We start from the raw sequence: 18,613 nt of genomic DNA on the forward strand, positions 1-18,613 counted from the left end.
CATTGTAATTCTATGGGAATTAATCCGCAATATTCCTTTATCCAGTTTGATTTAGCGGTTAAGGACTAGGATAGAAATCCGGAGACTGTGAGTTCTAGTCACACCTTAGGTATGAAAGCCAGCTGGGTGACTTTGGGCCAATCATCAGGAAACTGTGAGTTCTAATCCCACCTTAGGCATGAAAGCTGGTTGGGGAACTTTGGGCCAATTACCGGGGAGTGTAAGTTCTAGTCCTGCCTTAGGCATGGAACTGACTGGATGACTTTGGGCTAATCACTAGGAGGTCCTGCATTCTAGTCCCACCCTAGGCATGAAAGCCAGCTGGATGAGGTAGCCTCTCTCTCTCAGCCCAACTCACATCACAGTGGGGTTATTGTGGGGAAAATAGGAGGAAGAAGGAGTATTAAATATGTTCGCATATTTGAGTTGTTTATTTAAAAAATAATAAAGGTGGGAATTTAAATAAAATTAAATAAACCATAGTAGATTGAGAGAATGCCTTGGGAAACAATGCTAAAAACTATTTGCTAAGAGCTGTAGTGGAAGCTAAATAAATTTGAACCATGAAGTCCCTGGCTAGCCATTTTTACTTTTTGGAAGTGTGCTACCACAGCACCCTTTAGACTTAGAAAATATTCCTCTTGGGCACAAGGGACTGCAGCAAGCAAATAAAAAAAGGAACAGACTGATTGCAATTGAATTCATTATTGAACACTGAGTTCAGTAAACCCAAATGAACTCAGAGAAATGCGTAAGAGCAGACAAAACAAAAAACATGACCCCAGATTAGGGATCCTATAGCAAACAAGCTGGAGCCAATTTCCATACCATGCTGATAAAATATTTATCCTCAATTCCCAAAGCCTATGACTGTATACAATACTTACATATCCCAGTGAGGGAATGGAAAAGTTATGGTAGAATGGTATTAATAGAAGAGAAAATTTGTAGCTTAGAAGTGAACCGTAGAGTCCTTGGTATTTTCTGAGCTGGGCTGTTTCCTTGCAGGCGTTTCATTTCCTGACTAGGTAACATCATCAATAGTATAAATACCAGACTGGTATAGTTCCCACTAGCTAAGCTTGATCAAGATCCTGAGGTCCAAACAGAACAATAGGATGATGAAAAGAAAGTAACTGAAGAATGATCCTAGGATAAGAATGATATGAAAATATTTTCCTGTATACTTATGTAGATTGATTTATATACAATAAACAGAATTTGTTATATAAAAACGTGACCTTGTGCTTCAAAACTGGGACGGGCCTCTGAGGTGAAGCTGGCTTCATTGATTTATTAGAACATACTCTGCATTGTTGTGTATATTTATGAGGTAAATTCACATCCCTACACACATACACACACACCAGTAAATACGATGTCATTCTTCCCATTTTATTCCCCAATTGAGTGAAGTAGATTATACTGGAAGGTTTTGGATTTCCCAAAATGGAAAGTTTGCCCATTTTTATTTTTTGACTGGTGTTCCTTAACACAAGATAACCTGCCCTCTAAAAAACCTCTACCTGCTAATATAACTTATTAGGTTGGTATCCTGAAATGTGTTTCCTGTGCTACCTATAATTTTTTTCCCCCTGAAAAGTGGGAGAATTGCACCATTGACATTGACAAATTCACCGCCAGTCAATTGCAAAAGGCACCTTTTCTTGGAACAGTTTACATCCTGCGATGGCACCTGTAACACCCTTAAACCAACATCTGCCCACCTAATGTCTTTAGGGAGCTTGATAGGTGGATAAAAATGCCAAATCTATTCTGAACATCTGCCTGACAGCGATGAATCATAATAATAAAGGAGGCACTTACATCAACCCACTGATAATTTCCCCATTCTGATGCATGAAAAAGTGACAATACCCTCCTATGCAGACCATTACCACTGCTAGATTAGGTCATGGCTCTCTAATCTTGGCAACTTTAAGACCTGTGGACATTCAACTTCTAGAATTCCTCAGCTAGCCACGGCTGGCTAAGGAATTCTGGAATTGAAGTCCACAAATCTAAAAGTTGCCACGTTTGGAGACCCCTGGGTTAGTTCAATGAGCTTCCTACGGGAGGAGTTTGGGTCACCCTGGAAAATACTGGCTGGTCCTCATCCTACCTATCCAAACATATTTTGCCAGGTGTTCACCAGACACCAGACACCCCTCCGTCAGCAGTATCAATTGGACTGGCTGCCAACCTCCTGCTTTTCAGGGAATTCCACTACTTATCAAAAAGCTAATATTGCAAACTTGGAACGACACGGTGCTCTAGAACACATTGTTGAATTAAGAGAAGATGGTGCCAGGAGAATATTCTGTGTAATGCTGTTTCTATGTTTGTTTGTTTTTTTCCCCTTGTTTTATTTGATTTTAACTGTTGGCTATCAAGAATCATGGGTGGGAAATGGATGACCAATACTGTATGTTTATTAAATTGGAGAATGGAATCAGATTGTTTAGTCCAAATTATTTCTAACAGAATCATACTGAATTTCTAACTCTTGCTAAGGGTTTGAACTTTGGTCCTTTTGCCTGCAAAGCGTCTATTTTACTACATGCTTAAGTTTTCCACTCGTAGCACTATAACATACCAGCTGTAAAGTTCATTCCATAGAAACACAGCAGACTGAAAGGTCCATCAAGCAGCTGAATACTGGAAACAGGTAGTCCTCTACTTACGTCCACAGTTAGGAACAAAATTTCCATTTTTAAGCCACGTACTTACTATATAAGTCATACCCATTTTTTATGCCATGATTTTTAAGCAAACCCCTGCAGTTCTTAAGTGAATCATATGATAATTAAGCAAATCCCACTTCCCATTAACTTTGTTTATCGGAAGTCGGCTTGTGAGAAGGTCACAAATTGTGATCACACGAACCTGGGAGCAGTGGTGGGATTCAAAAAATTTACTACCTGTTCTGTAGGTGTGGCTTGGTGGGCATGGCAGAGGGAAGGATACTATAAAATCTACATTCCCTCCACACTCCAGGAGAAGGATACTGCAAAATCCCCATTTCCTCCCAATCAGCTGGGACTCAGGAAGCAGGGAATAGATGGGGACGGGGCCAGTCAGAGGTGGTATTTACTGGTTCTCCGAACTCCTCAAAATTTCTGCTACTGGTTCCCCAAAACTGATCAGAACCTGCTGAATACCACCTCTGCCTGGGAGGGTGTGATCAATGTAAATACATGCTGGATGCCATGATTCTGAATTCTGACCTCTTGAGAGTGGTGCAAGGGTTGTAAATTTATGGACAGGTTGTAAGTCATGCTTTTCAGTGTCATTGTAACTTCAAACTGTTGCTGAACAAAGGGTTGTAAGTCCTTGACTATCTGTACATCAAATGATTGATGCTTGCACTGGAAAAGTTGGACTTGCTAATGGCTTCTTTATCTAAGAAGAAGAAGAAAAACAGGGGAAGGTGCCTCTAATGTGCAATGTAAGAAATGACAGCTATCCCCAGCAAGCACAGTTTAAACTTGAACACTTTTATATGTTTTTTTTAAAAAAAAAGAAAACACCTTATTGACACTATTTACATAGATAACCTAATTTTTAATAGAGGAAAAATAAAAGTGTAATTGACAGAAATTCATTTTCTTCTTCTTGCCTGCTAATTGGAGTTGGAAAGATCATAAATTATGACTTTCCGCTGGGATTCAGTCAAAAATTGGCTCCATGAGGCTAGCAATGCCCCATCCTGAATGCAACATTGATGGATGCTCACCACCGTTTTGAGTCTCCCATTCCCTACAATCTACTAATTCTTCCCTCGAGTTTGATTAGGGTGAATATCCTCTTCATCACAATTGGCATGTTATATGCTTTAAATATTCCTTTTTATCAGAGACAACCCTGATTTTATTTCCCTCCAGCTCCTTATAAGTAAGGGTTTAGAATGAATTTCTAGAAAGCTGAACAGACAGTGTTTGTATCTTTCTCACTTCATTCCTCTACGATTTTCTGGTTTTGGTTTTAACACAGCAGAGTTGAGACTGTATGACATGGGAGAAAGTTCACCTCATCCCACACACCCCATCCCCGGAGATGTTGCAATTCCCCAGAATTAATAAACAGAGAGAATAACAGAGTTGGAAGGGAACTTGGCTGCATCACTCTTTACAATTGAGAAAGTTATGTCCAGGATGAGTGTGTGCATCTTCTCTGCAAATTGCATACAGGTAGTCCTTCACTTAAGATCACAATTGAGCCCAAAATTTATGTTGCTAAGCAAGACAGTTGCTAAATGAATTTTGCCCAATTTTACAGTCTTTCTTGCCACAGTTGTTAAGAGAATCATTGCAACTGTTAAGTTAGCAACATTGCTGTTAAGTGAACCTGGCTTCCCCGTTGACTATGCTTGTCAGGAGGTCTCAAAAGGGTCACCGCAGCCATCATGAATATGAGCCCATCATATACATTATATTGCCAAAAGTATTCGCTCACCCATCAGAATCAGGTGTTCCAATCACTTTCATGGCCACAGGGGTATAAAATCAAATACCCAGGCATACAGACTGTTTTTACAAACATTTGTGAAAGAATGGGTCGCCCTCAGGAGCTCAGTGAACTCCAGCGTGGAACTGTGATAGGATGCCACCTGTGCAACAAATTCAGTCATGAAATTTCCTTGCTCCTAAATATTCCACAGTCAACTGTCAGCTGTATTATAAGAACGTGGAAGTGTTTGGGAACGACAGCAACTCAGCCACGAAGTGGTAGGCCACGTAAACCCATCCAACATCAGTGTGTGACCTCACAAATGCACTTCTGGAAGAATGGTCAAAAATTCCCATAAACACACTCCTGAACCTTGTGGACAGCCTTCCCAGAAGAGTTGAAGCTGTTATAGCTGCAAAGGGTGGACCGACGTCATATTGAACCCTACGGATTAGGAATGGGATGTCACTTACAGTAAGTTCATATGCGAGAAAAGGCAAGTGAGCGAATACTTTTGGCAATATAGTGTATATGAAACAGGCTGAAATCTACTTACCTTCACTACTGGTTCACAAATGTGTCCGTTCGCACCTGCCATTTCCGTGCATGCACAGGATCTTCCGCACGCGCGTAGAGCGTCAAAAACAGATATGATGATATCTAGGCGGAGGGGGCAGAACCTGCTACCAAACACCCGTGCAAAGTTAAGCGAACAAGTCCTGCTTTCTAGCTAATATAAATCATGTGTCATTCTGATCGTCGGCAATACCGGTTTGCCCGAATCGGTAGCAATTTTTTTACTACTGGTTCAGCCGAACTGATCCAAACCGGTAACATTTCACCCCTGATACGAACCCATTGCCAAGCATCCGAATTTTAATCATGTGACTGTGGCATTCCTCCAATGTTTGCAAGTATGAAAAATGGTAACTTTTTTCAGTGCCATTGTAGCTTTCAAAGGTGACTAAACAAACAGTTGTAAGCTGAGGACTACCTGTATACAGGAGCATGGGAGGCGTGATTGGAAAGTTTCATAAATTGCAGCTCACTCCCAAGAAACATTCTTTTTCACTAGCCTTTTGCAAGCAGATTGCTGCTTAAGTGTGTTGAATTGTGATCCAAATCACCCACAGATGGAAACGAGTTACAATAGAGCAGCTGGTGAGATAAAGTTGTAGATCAGAATTTATGGAAGGCATTGGATTAAGAAATATTTTACAGATGTTTTCCAAACATAACTCCTGCCACCCCTAGGTGAAAACCAGAGTACAAAAAGTTTTTTGCATAGACAGCAAAGGAATAAATAGCCCTCAACTTACAACCATTCACGGTGAGCCACGTGCAGTATTGCAGACTACTTTTGCTGCCTGCCAGCTGCCTGCAATTTTGCAGATCAAATCTCACCAGGCTGAAGGTTGACTCAGCCTTCTGTCCTTCCGAGGTGGGTAAAATGGGGACCCAGATTGTTGGGAACAATATGCTGACTCTATAAACCACTTAGAGAGGGCTGTAAAGCACAGTGAAGCAGTATACAGGTCTAAATACCTAGTCTAGGTACAGCCAAAATTTATTTATGAATGTTGCAGCATCCCAGAGTCATTTGATTACCATTTGAGACCTTCCCAGCCAGTTTCTGATGAACAAAGTCAATGGGGGAAGCTGGATTTGCTTAATGACCCTACAATTCACTTAACTGCAGTGATTCGTTTAACAACCATGGCCAAAAAAAGTTATAAAATAAGGCACAGATCCCTTAACAAGCACCTTGCCTAACAATGGAATTTTTACTCCCAGTTGTGTTCATAATTGAAAGACTACCCATATAATGCTAAAAACAGGCTCAATTTGATGAAAGACTAAGGGTGCAAGGATGAAAAATCCTTAGTAAGGGACTATTGTTAAGAGTGAAATTTGAGAAAAAACAGCAATGGAAGGAAAGAAAAAAAAGAGAGATAAAGTAGAAAAATTACAGCAGTAGAACAACGCCTGTATGAAAAGGTACTAGATGATAGTTTAATTTTGCCACAGATGAATGGAAACTGAGATAAGGAAAGAGCATTGAAATTGCTTGGAAAAGGATGATAAGAACGCCATACCGGAGGCTAAAACATATGAAGAACAATTGCAGGATGTCTAATTTATGAAAAGAAGGACTAGGGGGTAACATGATAGTAGTGTTCCAATATCTCAGGGCCTGCGACATTGAAGAGGGGGTCAAACCTATTTTCCAAAGCACCTGAACAAGAAACAATGGATGAAAACTAATCAAGGAGAGAAATAATTTGGAACTAATCAGAGGAACAACTTGCCTCCAGAAGTTGTAGCTGGTCTAACACTGAAGGTTTTAAAGAAGAAATTGGACCACCATTTGTCCGAAATGACATTGGGTTTCCTGCCTGAGCAGGGTATTGGACTACAACAGCAGCCCCCAACCTTTTGGGTACCATGGACCGGTTCTGTGGAGAGAGGTTTTTCCCTAGACAGAGCGGGGGGGGGGGGCTGGTTTCATGTGCTGCCTGCATCCTGCAGATGGGGCTTCACATGTTTGTGAGGCCTGGTTTCTGCATGTTGAAGACCAATTCCAGTTCACAGACCAGGGGTTTGGAATCCCTGGACTAGGAGACCTCCAAAGCCTCTTCCAACTCTGTTATTATGTTAAGTGTGTGGAGTTATACTGAACATATGAAAATGGGTGTTTGGTGGAACAATGAAGCCCCAGAAACCATGCAGGAGAAAAAAATACGCATAAGACAACGATTGGTACAAAAAAAATGAGAGCGCTAGTTTCTACAATCTCTTGCCCTTGATATGCACTCACAATTCCCAGCCAGCGAGGAAAAGGACGATGGGAGTCAGCTTGACATATCTGTGGAGGCAGTAAGCCAAGAGAGTCTTGTCCGTGCAATCTAGATAAATAGAGGACAGAACAACGGCTGGAAACTGTCTGCAGAATAGAGCCCTGAAGGATTTCAGGAAGTCTGTTGAACTCCACAAGAGAAGGGGAGGAATAGCAAGCATATCTGAAGGTCATTAGCTGAGCTGATCTAATGCAACATGCCCAGGTTGTGCAATAAGCAAATACAGTTTCCCAGAACAAGTTTTGATAAGTCACAATCCCATGCAGAAAAACATCCTGAAAATGTAAGGATTCTGATGCTTTGATGGACATGTCATTAGGAAAAAATGGGAAGCCATCTCCTATCACACAAAGAGCAACTGGGCAAGATCTTGTATTCATTCCTTATTTCAATGCTGCTCAGCCTTGTAACCTTGTAAGCCAATAAAACGGTCTTGCTATACCATTTGTGGGCATTTTATTTTTGACCTTCCCTACCACCAACAGCTGGAAGAGTTAATCAACCAGGATAAGGAGCAGGATTTAAAGGCAAGGTCTCCTAATGGTTGTTAGTTCTAAGTAATGCAATAATTGGAAAGATATTTTACAGCCTGGTGCTCTCCATATGTGCTGGATTACAATTCATAGAATTCCTATTTGGCAGAAGGCAGCTGTTCTACCTGTTGATAAAAGTCTTACTCTTGGCTCTTAGCGAATTGTTGTAGGACATCTGATAGGGGCCTTTCCAGGAGTTGTTTCCCATTCTGTCCTTGGGTTCATTAATGATTTACAAGCCCAAAGTAAAGGAACAAAGTGTGAAATCATTGGGGAATTGAGGGGGTGGGACTCTTGTTACCCAAGAGCAGGTCAACTAATTCCCAATAGCTATTTGGAAAGGTTTCCTAAAGGATCAGTCTGACCTCAGGTGAAAGATCTCTGGATAAGCAACCAGATTCGGTTTGGACAATGGTTACGTTTGTAGATTTGCACTGAGATGGTCGACCACATTTGTGACTTCAGACCATGAGGCCAAAGAGTTGTCTTTGCAGAGTCAGGGGGAAAAATAATTCCTATCCTGTGTAAACACAAATGCAGTAGGGTGGACCAGATTCTGCTGACTCTGAACAAGCTTTCAACAATCAAATGCTTTTTTTAATTATTATTTTTTGCTGTCTCCATATGCAAAATCAGACTTGGAAGTAGCCAACAATGATATCATCTCCAGGAGATCAGGTGAGGAATTCATATCTGTCAGGGACTTCCCACAAAATTCTGGTTTTCCAATTTCTAGCTTTAATAGTAGAGCTACAGGACTATTGATTGAGAAGTCTGAAACTAGTTTAAATATGCATCGGACATTTAGGCTAAGAAATTAACTCAAATGCAGGAAGAAAAAGGATGGTTTTAAGCTCTGTATAAGTCGCTGCATCGTATCTGAATACTGCAGCACAATCTATCTGATTTGGAGACAACAGGGTTATCTACATAAGCTACAGAAAGGATGAATGCAAAAATCATTTTGCAGAATGGAATCTGCAGAAAAATAGTGCTGCTACTTTGAAGATTTGACAGGCCTTCCTGTTTTTCTCATCTTCTGTCCAAGCAACGATTCTGAGAACACCTAGAAACAAGCAAAGATATTACTAGAAGCCAACAAATGTTTGTCAAAACAGATCATACCAGACAAACCTTATTGTATTTCTTTGACAGAGTGACTAAATTACCAGACCAGAGAAATACTCTGGATATAGTATACTTGTACTTCAGTAAGGCATTTGACAAAGTAGATCACAACCTATTTCTTGATAAGAGAGAAAAAGAAAGGATAGGCAGCATCACTGCCAGATGGATTCATAACTGGCTGACAAACTGTACTGAATATGTAGCTCGCAATGAACCTGGATTTACATGGAGGGAAGCATGCAATGAGGCACCCCAAGGTTTTGTTTTAGGCCCTGTACTTTTCAACGCCTTCAGAAATGATTTAGATGAGGGGAATGGGTTTTAAATTTAGGAAGAAAAACAAAACACATGGTTATAGAATATGTAGTAGTTGGCTCAACAGCAGTAAATGTGAAAGGGATCAATCCAGGGATGGGCTTCAAAAATTTCAGTAACAGGTTCTCTGCCTGGTTGCTGGGTGGGTGTGGCCGTGGTGGGTGTGGCTTAGTTGGCCTCCTGCATGCACCACGGCAGGGGGGGGGGGGCATTTTCGCCTTCCTCAGGCTCCGGAGGCTTTCCTCGAGCCTCTGGAAGGGCGAAAACTGCCTCCCCCAGGATCCAGAAGCCTTCTGAGAGGCCTGTTTTTCCCTTCTCCAAGCCTCCATGCCTGGCCTGCACTTACTTTGTATCCAAAATGGGCCATGTGGACACTCTGGGGAGGGGAGGGGCAGCCAGGGTGAGATTTGGAGGCTCTCTGAGCCATAATGTTAGCTACGAGTTCTCCTGAATCCAGGCGAACCTGTAGCAACCACCCCTGGATCAATCACTGGATGTTTTCAAGAAGGAAGCCATTTGTCCGGAATGACATAAGGTCTCCTGCTTGAGCAGTGGATTGAATCAGAAGAGCTCCAAGGTCACTTCCAATTTTACTGAAGACTTCAACAAGAGATCATTTTGGGGCCATTAAGCATATGTAGTCCTCTAGTGTTTTAAAACTTTTTTTAATTTTTTCAAAGGTTGGCGTTTACCCAAGCCTCGTTTTTTTTATTTTCTGATGCCCACATTTTATCACCTAGCATTCAAAATTTTGTCCACTTCAATATACAAGCTGGATATTTCATTTAACTTTTGTCCAAGTAATAAAGCTCAAGTGGCACAAGGAAGATTCAAATTTAGATGTAGTTCCCTCTCTATTGAACTAATTCGTTTCCTATTTATTTGCCCTGTTTGGCAGAGCTGAAATGAAGCATCTCCTCAAAATCTCCGTCATTGGCCAGGAATTGAGGATCAACGCTACAGGATCCAATCTGGGCTGGTCAGATTGATCAGTGTGTTCTGGGTGTATGTATACTGAGGAACAGGGAGACATAGTGGTACATGTGAATTGTCTCTGTCATGATTTATCAGCTCTGGGGTTCACAATGCACCTCAAATTTCTTTTCACTTGTTCTGAAAGTGCTGTCGACTCAAGAATGATTTTAAAAGCACTCTACAGTTCGGTGATTTGAATCCCTAGTGCTGTGTAATGGAGTGAGCTCCCATAACTTGTCCTAGCTTCTGCCAACCTAGCAGTTCGAAAGCAGGTAAAAATGCAAGTAGAAAAAATAAGGATCATCTTTGGTGGGAAGGTAACAGTGTTCCATGCGCCTTTGGCAATTAGTCATGACGGCCACATGACCACGGAGACGTCTTCGGAGACTGCTGGCTCTTTGGCTTTGTAATGGAGATGAGCACCGCCTCCTAGAGTTGGGAACGACTAGCACACATGTGCAAAGGGAACATTTACCTTTACCTTTTCACAAACAAATTAAATTCAACCTCCGTGCAAAATTTTAATTCAAGCCTGCTCATATCACAATAATTCAAAAGTATGGATTATGAAACTCTAGCCAGCAGGTGGCGCTATGGCATCATGTTCCTAGTATGTATCTTAGCCAAGCATGTTTGAGAGGATTTTTGCCTTATATTGACTAGGAAAAAAAAGATAATTTTCACGAGGTGGAGGATAAATCTTGAGTCGTGGCATTCCATTCATTTATGAAATAGAATTTGGGTTCCCTCACTGCATATAGTAATAATATGCTTTGTTTTTGACCATGCTTCTTGTGTGTGAATTCAACAGTTACGGTTTCTTGCTTTCTGGATTTGAATAACCAGCACCATTTTTAAAGCATTTTTTTAAAACAAGAGAGTCCATTTCATATTGGAATAAAGGGAGTGTAATATAAGAAGTGAGGTTATTGTTACTAAATAACCTTATCCTCATAATTTCTCACTTACACGGTGTCATTTTCTCTGTTTTTCTACTAGAATTTTCTACGCTGCTCCCTAGTGTTTGAAATCACAAAGCATTAGATATTTAACAGTTAAGGCAGGGTTTTTCAACCTTAGCAACTTTGAAGGCGTGTAGACTTCAACTCCCAGAATTCCCCAGCTAACTGTGCTGGCTGGGGAATTCTGGGAGTTGAAGTTCAAGCACTTTAAATCTGCTGAAGTTGAGGAAGAGTCACCTAAGGCAGGAAACCTTGCTAAGGGGTTTTCTAAATAAGTGATCTACTTCGCAAGGTTAGTCCAAAGTCTAACCAGCGAAAACATTTTTGCAATAATCCCCCATTAAGAGGATTATTTCCCCCATTCAAGGTGATTTTTCTTTTCTTTTTGTGATGTATGCAGCTGCAACCTTGGGCTGACATGCCATCCTGCTGAGCTGGTTGCCTTAGCTTGGGCCAACGTTCCAGCCATAAAATTGTTTTTCCCCCTTTTCTTTTCCTGTTCTGCAATCCATTAGCAGCACTCTTGGAAATTACTTCTGAGTGATTCATCCTAGAAACCTCCCATTTAGCTCATAGCCAGGCCATCCTCACCCCATTTCTCAAGAGACCAAGATGTATATTTCTCTCTCTCTCCCTCCCTCCCCCACTTCTCTCCCTCCTTCCCTCCTTCCCTCCCTCTCTTCCTCTCTCTTTTACCCTCCCTTCCTCTCCTTTCCCTCCCTCTCTCTCTCCTTCCCTCCCTCTCTTCCACTCTCTCCCTCCCTTCCTCTCTCCTTCCCTCCCTCTCTTCCTTTCTCTCCCTCCTTCTCTCCCTCCCCCCCCTTTCTCCATAAATTTATAAAACAAGACAGGAGCCTGGGAAGGAAGTAGCTCTCTCCCTCCCCACCCCTTGCAGCCTGCGAGGAAAAAGCAGGGGGAGATGCTGCTACACATAAGGCTTTATTCCCCAGTAAATACATTGGTGACTGCAGAGGAAGAAATTAAATCATGTCTTCTGTGCTTTCAGGAAATTCAGCCCAGCCAAATTGAGTGGCTGCGGCTTCAGATTGCAAGCCCTTGAGCAGTCTAGTAAATCTAAGTCGTTCAAATTATCTTTCTTCCTTTTATTCATTCCCACAAGTGGCATTCCCCACTTCTAATAAAGGAACAGACACATTCATAACAGGAAACAGTAGCGATCCTACAACTCTACCCCATCTGCACCTCAGAATAAGGGTGCTTTGCTACGCATTGCAAATCCTGCACCATTTGCAGGGGAAGTGAAAGAAAAAAATATGCAAAGTAAATATACCAATCAGTTACAAATGTCTCACCTTATGGACCTCTTCAAAAACCGATTTGAGTCACTGCGATGGAAGGGGAGAAAGTACAGTTCGTCCCCAACTTACAACAATTCATTTAGTTCATTCAAAGTTACAACAGTACTGAAAAAAGTCACTTATGACTGTTTTCCAAACTTGGCCATGTGATCAAAATTCGGACGGTTGCCATGTCCTGGGATCATTTGATCCCCTTTTGTGACTTTCTGGTAAGCAAAGTCAATGGGGAAGCCAGATTCACTTAACAACCATGTTTATTAACTTAACAGCTGCAGGGATTCACCTAACAACTGTGGCAACCAAGGACATAAAATGGAGCAAAACTCATTTGACAAATGTCTCACTTAACAAAATTAAGAAATTTTGTGCTCGTTGTGATCATAAGTGTATCGTTTCTCTCTCCCTCTGATGGAAGAGCTGGTCTTTACTAGAACCAGCACAAATGGAGTTGGAATTGCCAACTTTTGCTACAATTCCTACATCTGTTTTATTTTTATCCAAATGAATTTAAGATGAAGAGCTCTCCAGGGTCTAATGATATGTAGGTTTGATCTTGGGAGACAGAAGGAAGAGCTGCAGCTTAGACTGATGAGAGAAATCTGAGTCCAAAATAGCATCTTAGAAAGGACTCTCCCTAGTTTTCAGCAACATAAAGGAGGGGGAGAGACTTTCAGATTTGCAAGATTCTGTTCCTGTGACTTTGCAGGTTGTCCTCGACTTACAACCAAAATTGCAACCAGCACTTCTGTTGCTAAATAAGGCTGTTGTGTCTGATTTTATTACCTTTTTTGCCAAGGTTGTTAAAGGAATCACTACAGCTGTTAAGTGCAGTCATTAAGCGAATCCAGTTTCCCCCATTAACTTTGCTTGATGTCAGCAGGCTGGGAAAGTTGTGAATAGAATAGAAATAGAAAATAGAATAGAAAATAGAATAGAATAGAATAGAATAGAATAGCAGAGTTGGAAGGGATCTTGGAGGTCTTCTAGTCCAACCCCCTGCCTAGGCAGGAAACCCTATACTGTTTCAGACAAATGGCTATCCAACATCTTCTTAAAAACTTCCAGTGTTGGGACATTCACAACTTCTGGAGGCAAGTTGTTCCACTGATTAATTGTTCTAACTGTCAGGAAATTTCTCCTCAGTTCTAAGTTGCTTCTCTCCTTGATTAGTTTCCATCCATTGCTTCTTGTTCTACCCTCAGGTGCCTTGGAGAATAGTTTGGTTCCCTCTTCTCTGTGGAAACCCCTGAGATATGGAAACATTGCTATCATGTCTCCCCTAGTCCTTCTTTTCATCAAACTGGGATGCTGCAATGGCTGTAAGTTCAAAGACAACAACCAAAGAGTTGTAAGTCACTTTTTTCAGTGCAGTTGTAACTTTGAACAATCGCTAAACAAATGGTTGTAAGTTGAGGGCTACTTGTAAAGGTATTGTTAGGGCTCATGATTAGTGCTTTCTGTCTGAGCTACCTCAAATGGCTGCCTCATATCTAGATTCCTCCAGGGAGGCCAAAAAAATAAGAGGGGGGAGGGGGAAACGAAAAATGCCTTTCTTAGCCAGAGAACAAGTACAGGTAGTCCTTGACTTACAACAACTCATTTAGTGACCATTCAAAGTTACAATGGCACTTTAAAAAGTGACTTAGAATCAGTCCTCGCAGTTACAATTGTTGCGGCATTCCCCGTGGTCAGGTGATCAAAATTCAGACACTTGGCAACTGACTCGTATTTATGACCATTGCAGTGTCCGGGGGGGGGAGGGGTCATGTGATCCCCCCTTTGTGACTTTCTGACAAGCAAAGTCAATGGGGAAGCCAGTTTCACTTACCAAAATTAACTGTTACCAAATTAACAACTGCAGTGATTCGCTTAACAGCTGTAGCAAGAAAAATCGTAAAAGGGGACAAAATTGTCTCTCTCAGCAACAGGAATTTTGGGCTGAATTGTGGGGATTAGCTGTATTTGATAGGAAACTGCCTTTCCACACAGAGGCTGCCTTCATCTCACCATCCCAGTTTATTCAAAGTTGGATTGGAATGAGGGAGAACCAGATAAAAATCCCCACTCAAACCCACCACTCCAGCCACCAATTAACTCACAGATAAGCTTAACAGAGGAGGGAAAATATCACACACACACACCACCACCACCACCACCTTTGGAGTCCCTTTGAGGAAAAGAGGGATGAAATTACACGATAAATACAGGATGTTCAGAATACAGCCTCACACTCTCTTCCAATCTTGTAAAATACAAGGAACTGCGATGTATTTAAAACGACTTTAGTATTGCATGGAAAATACTCCGTTGAAAAAAATTTGTTCTCGCCCTGACTTTAAGTAGGTTCTCATTTCTGCTTGGGTGAGCTGTAATTCTCGCAGCGATTAGACATGACACTCTGTCTCACTGTTAAAGGCAAAACTATTGATCCATTTGAGTCTCCCTTGAACAGATGGAGAAGTTATGCACTTTTCCCTCCTATTTGAACAGTGAGAGAACGAAAGTAACAGTACTGTACAAAGTTCCTATTTATTTTTAGTTTTTGGTTTGTTAAAGACTTTGTGCAAGGAAAGCTAATTTCTGAATTTATATATATATATATATATATATATATATATATATATATATATATATATATATATATATATATGATATGATATGCTAGAATGAAATGCATCATCCCAGACTATAAATGGAAAATCACATCTGTCAGTGCCTCTATGTGTGTGTTTTAAATCACTCTGCAAATAGAAAAATGGCACAGCGAGCAGGCTGAGCTATTCTTCCTAATGCAGTACATTCCCATGTACAGGATGAATCTTTCATGAGACAGCATTCCTTTATATTTATTTAGGTTTTTATTATAAAATTCATCCATGCTTTTCTGTTTGCAAAAATACTCAAGGTGGTTTGGAATTGTTTTAAAAAATACAGTGTAAGAAAGAAAATTTAAAAAATCAATACAATTTAAATCTGAATAAATTCTGCATCCATTTGCAGCTTAAAAACGGTGAAAAATATGGACCTTTGCCATATTTAAGTAACAGGAGGGGACAAAGCCACCTTTTTCAGAGGCCCATTCAATAGCATGAGCACCCTACAACAGAAGGGCACATACTAGCACAGATAGCCCTTGACTTACAACAGTTCATTTAGTGACCATTCAAAGTTACAATGTCACTGAAAATAAATGACATGACCATTTTTTACACTTACGACCATTGCAGCATCCCCATGGTCACATGATTAAAAGCCAGATCCTTGGCAGTTGATTCATATTTATGACGGTTGCAGTGTCCCGGGGTCATGTGATCCCCTTTTGCAACTTCTGACAAGCAAAGTCAATGGGGAAGCCAGATTCACTTAACGACCGTGTTACTAGCTTAACAATTGCAGTGATTCCCTTAACAACTTTGGCAAGAAAGGTCATAGAAAGCAGCAAAATTCACTTAACAAATGTCTCGGTTAGCAATTTTGGGCTCGATTGAGGTCGTACGTCGAGGACTATCTGTAGTCAAGCTTCTGGCAACAGAGGCAATTTCAAAAAGCTTCTAAGCAGGGGTGAAATCCAGCAGCTTCTGACAGATTCTGGAGAACCGGTAGCAGAAATTTTGAGTAGTTTGGGGAACTGACAAATACCACCTCTGGCTGGCCCCAGAGTGGGGAGGGAATGGGGATTTTGCAGCATCCTTCCCCTGCCACGCCCACCAAGCCACGCCCACAGAACCGGTAGTAAAAACATTTGAATTTCATCACTGATTCTAAGTAACCTGTCAGATTCATAACAGAGGAGTTGCTCCCACAGTTATTCAAAGCCCCAGGTCTGTTTTACCCTTTAGGGCTTAGTCAAAATAGATAGTCCTTGACTGATAACCACAAATAGGGACAGAATTTCCATTCTTAAGCAAGTTAAGTGAGTTGTGTCTGATTTTATGACCTTTGCCACAGTTGTTAAACCAATGTTTCTCAACGTTGGCCCACCTGAAGATGCGTGGACTTCAACTCCCAGAATCCCCCAGCCAGCTCTGCTGGCTGGGAGATTCTGGGAGTTTAAGTCCACGCATCTTCAGGTGACCAAGGTTGAGAAACACTGTGTTAAACAAATCACTTCAGATGTTAGGTGAATCTGTCTTCTTTCATTGACTTTGCTTGTATGCTTGTAGAAAGCCTTCAACTTGTGAGATCCTTCCATCAAACTTCATTCAGTGACTGTCACATACAGCCACCATTCAGTTACGACACTGATGGAAAAAAAAAACCTTTTGGGATCAGTCCTTACTGTTACAATCTTTGCAGGTCCATAAAGCAAAGGAAAGCTGAAGGAAGATTGCCAAGTACAGTCACACTTTCACTTAACCACTAAGGCTTCCCTTAACAACTGAGCTGCCAATCTCAATTTGTTGAATACTAGCGCGGGAAATACAAGCGCGGGGATAAAGGACTCCCCTTCTGATTGGTTCCCGGGCGGAGCCGGTTCAATCCTCGCCCCGATTGGTCGAGCTAATCGACGCCCCATTGGCTCCTCGTTCAAACCCGGGGATATAAATGTTTGGCGCGAACCACGCCACGTTGAATCGTAGTCACTCTGTTCTCAATAAAGGTTGCTGTTGCATACCCGCTTGTCGCGTTCCCTTCCCTTCGCTCCAAGATGCAAAACTGGCGACGAAGGTGGGATACCGATTCCCGCGACCACGGAGTAGAACAAGCCAGCTGCCACCGCGTCTGAATCAGCACGAACGTTATCTCAGGCTGAGAACTCCGGCAGCGAACGCAAAATTTTCTCCGCCCTCTTCCTCCCCCCTCTCTGGCTCCACACCACGATGGCATCAGCGCTTCCTCCTTTCGCGCCATTCGGATCCGCCGGAGAATCATGGGACGGCTTCATGGAGCGTTTCGAGTGCTACTTAATCGCATCGAGGAACCAGGCACAGACCGACGAGGAGAAATGCAGTTTCTTCTTGTCTTGCTGTGAGCCTTCCATGTTCGCCTCTGCGAGAGCCCTGGCCACCCCGAGGCCAGCCTACAAACTCGGGTGGGACGAGCTGATGTCCAGGCTGAGGAACCACTACGCTCCCTCACCCTCTCTGATCGCACGCCGCTTCACCTTCCGCCGCCGAGTGCAGAAGCCCAACGAATCCATCAGCCAGTTTCTAGAGGCTTTGCGCACCGTGGCCGCCCAGTGCGATTTTGCAGACCTGGAGGAGAACCTCGTAGAGCAGTTTGTATGCGGGGTCCGCGACGCGCATTTGCGCAGCCGAATGCTCCGGAACCACAAAATCACCTTGGTGCAAGCCGTGGAGACCGCGCGAGCAGCGGAGCTCTCCGAACAATCCACGGCCGACATCGAACGCCTCCAGCTGAAAACCCCCGCGCAAACCGCCGCGGGGCCTTCCACCCAGACGAACCTCGTCGACGACCTCTCTCCTGCTGAAGACGAGGAGGAGGAAACCGTCGGACAAATGAGGACGCAGCCGAAGCGGAGGCCACACCAGCAACCACCGACGCCAGCTCAGCCAGCCTCAAACGCACCTTGCCGCGGATGCGGCGGCCGCCACAGCCGCACATCCTGCCCGTTCCGTTCTGCCGTCTGCCGCCGCTGCCGAGGAGAAGGACACCTCGCCAGGGTCTGCCGGGCTCTCGTGCCAGCCCCATCGTTCATGCAGCCCAGCGACCAGCGCCAGGCACCGCAACGCCGCCAACAGCCACGTCCTGCGAGACGAGCTGAGGACTGCCACTCAACCTACCAGCCCTCCAGCGCCGACTGCGTGGTCTACCAGGCTTCCCACGTTCCCGCCGGCGATCGCAAAATCAGCACCGCCGTCCGTCTCGAAGGTCAGCTTTGTCGAATGGAGGTGGACTCCGGGTCTTCCCGTTCTCTCCTATCTTGGGCCCTGTTTTCCCGCCTTTGTCCCGGGGTTCCCCAGAGCAAATTGCGCCCCGTCGGGGTCTCCCTCCTAGACTACCAGGGAAAGGGGATTCCCACGGCAGGAATATTCCACATCCGAGTGGAATACGGAGACTTTAAGGGGAAACTCCCAGTTCTAATCGTCAGGAACGATCTGCCCGCTCTCCTT

General features: G+C 42.9%; 1 long non-coding RNA gene across 1 annotated transcript; it reads left to right on the plus strand.

Annotated features, from left to right (window-relative positions):
* Window positions 1-8,198: 8,198 nt before the first annotated feature.
* LOC116520370 lies at window positions 8,199-10,331 on the plus strand. The gene is made up of 2 exons (XR_004256775.1): window positions 8,199-8,518; window positions 10,182-10,331. It is a non-coding gene; the product is annotated as an uncharacterized LOC116520370 (long non-coding RNA).
* Window positions 10,332-18,613: the final 8,282 nt, after the last annotated feature.

The sequence above is a fragment of the Thamnophis elegans genome, chromosome Z (assembly GCF_009769535.1).
Source record: "Thamnophis elegans isolate rThaEle1 chromosome Z, rThaEle1.pri, whole genome shotgun sequence".
Lineage (NCBI taxonomy): Eukaryota > Metazoa > Chordata > Lepidosauria > Squamata > Colubridae > Thamnophis > Thamnophis elegans.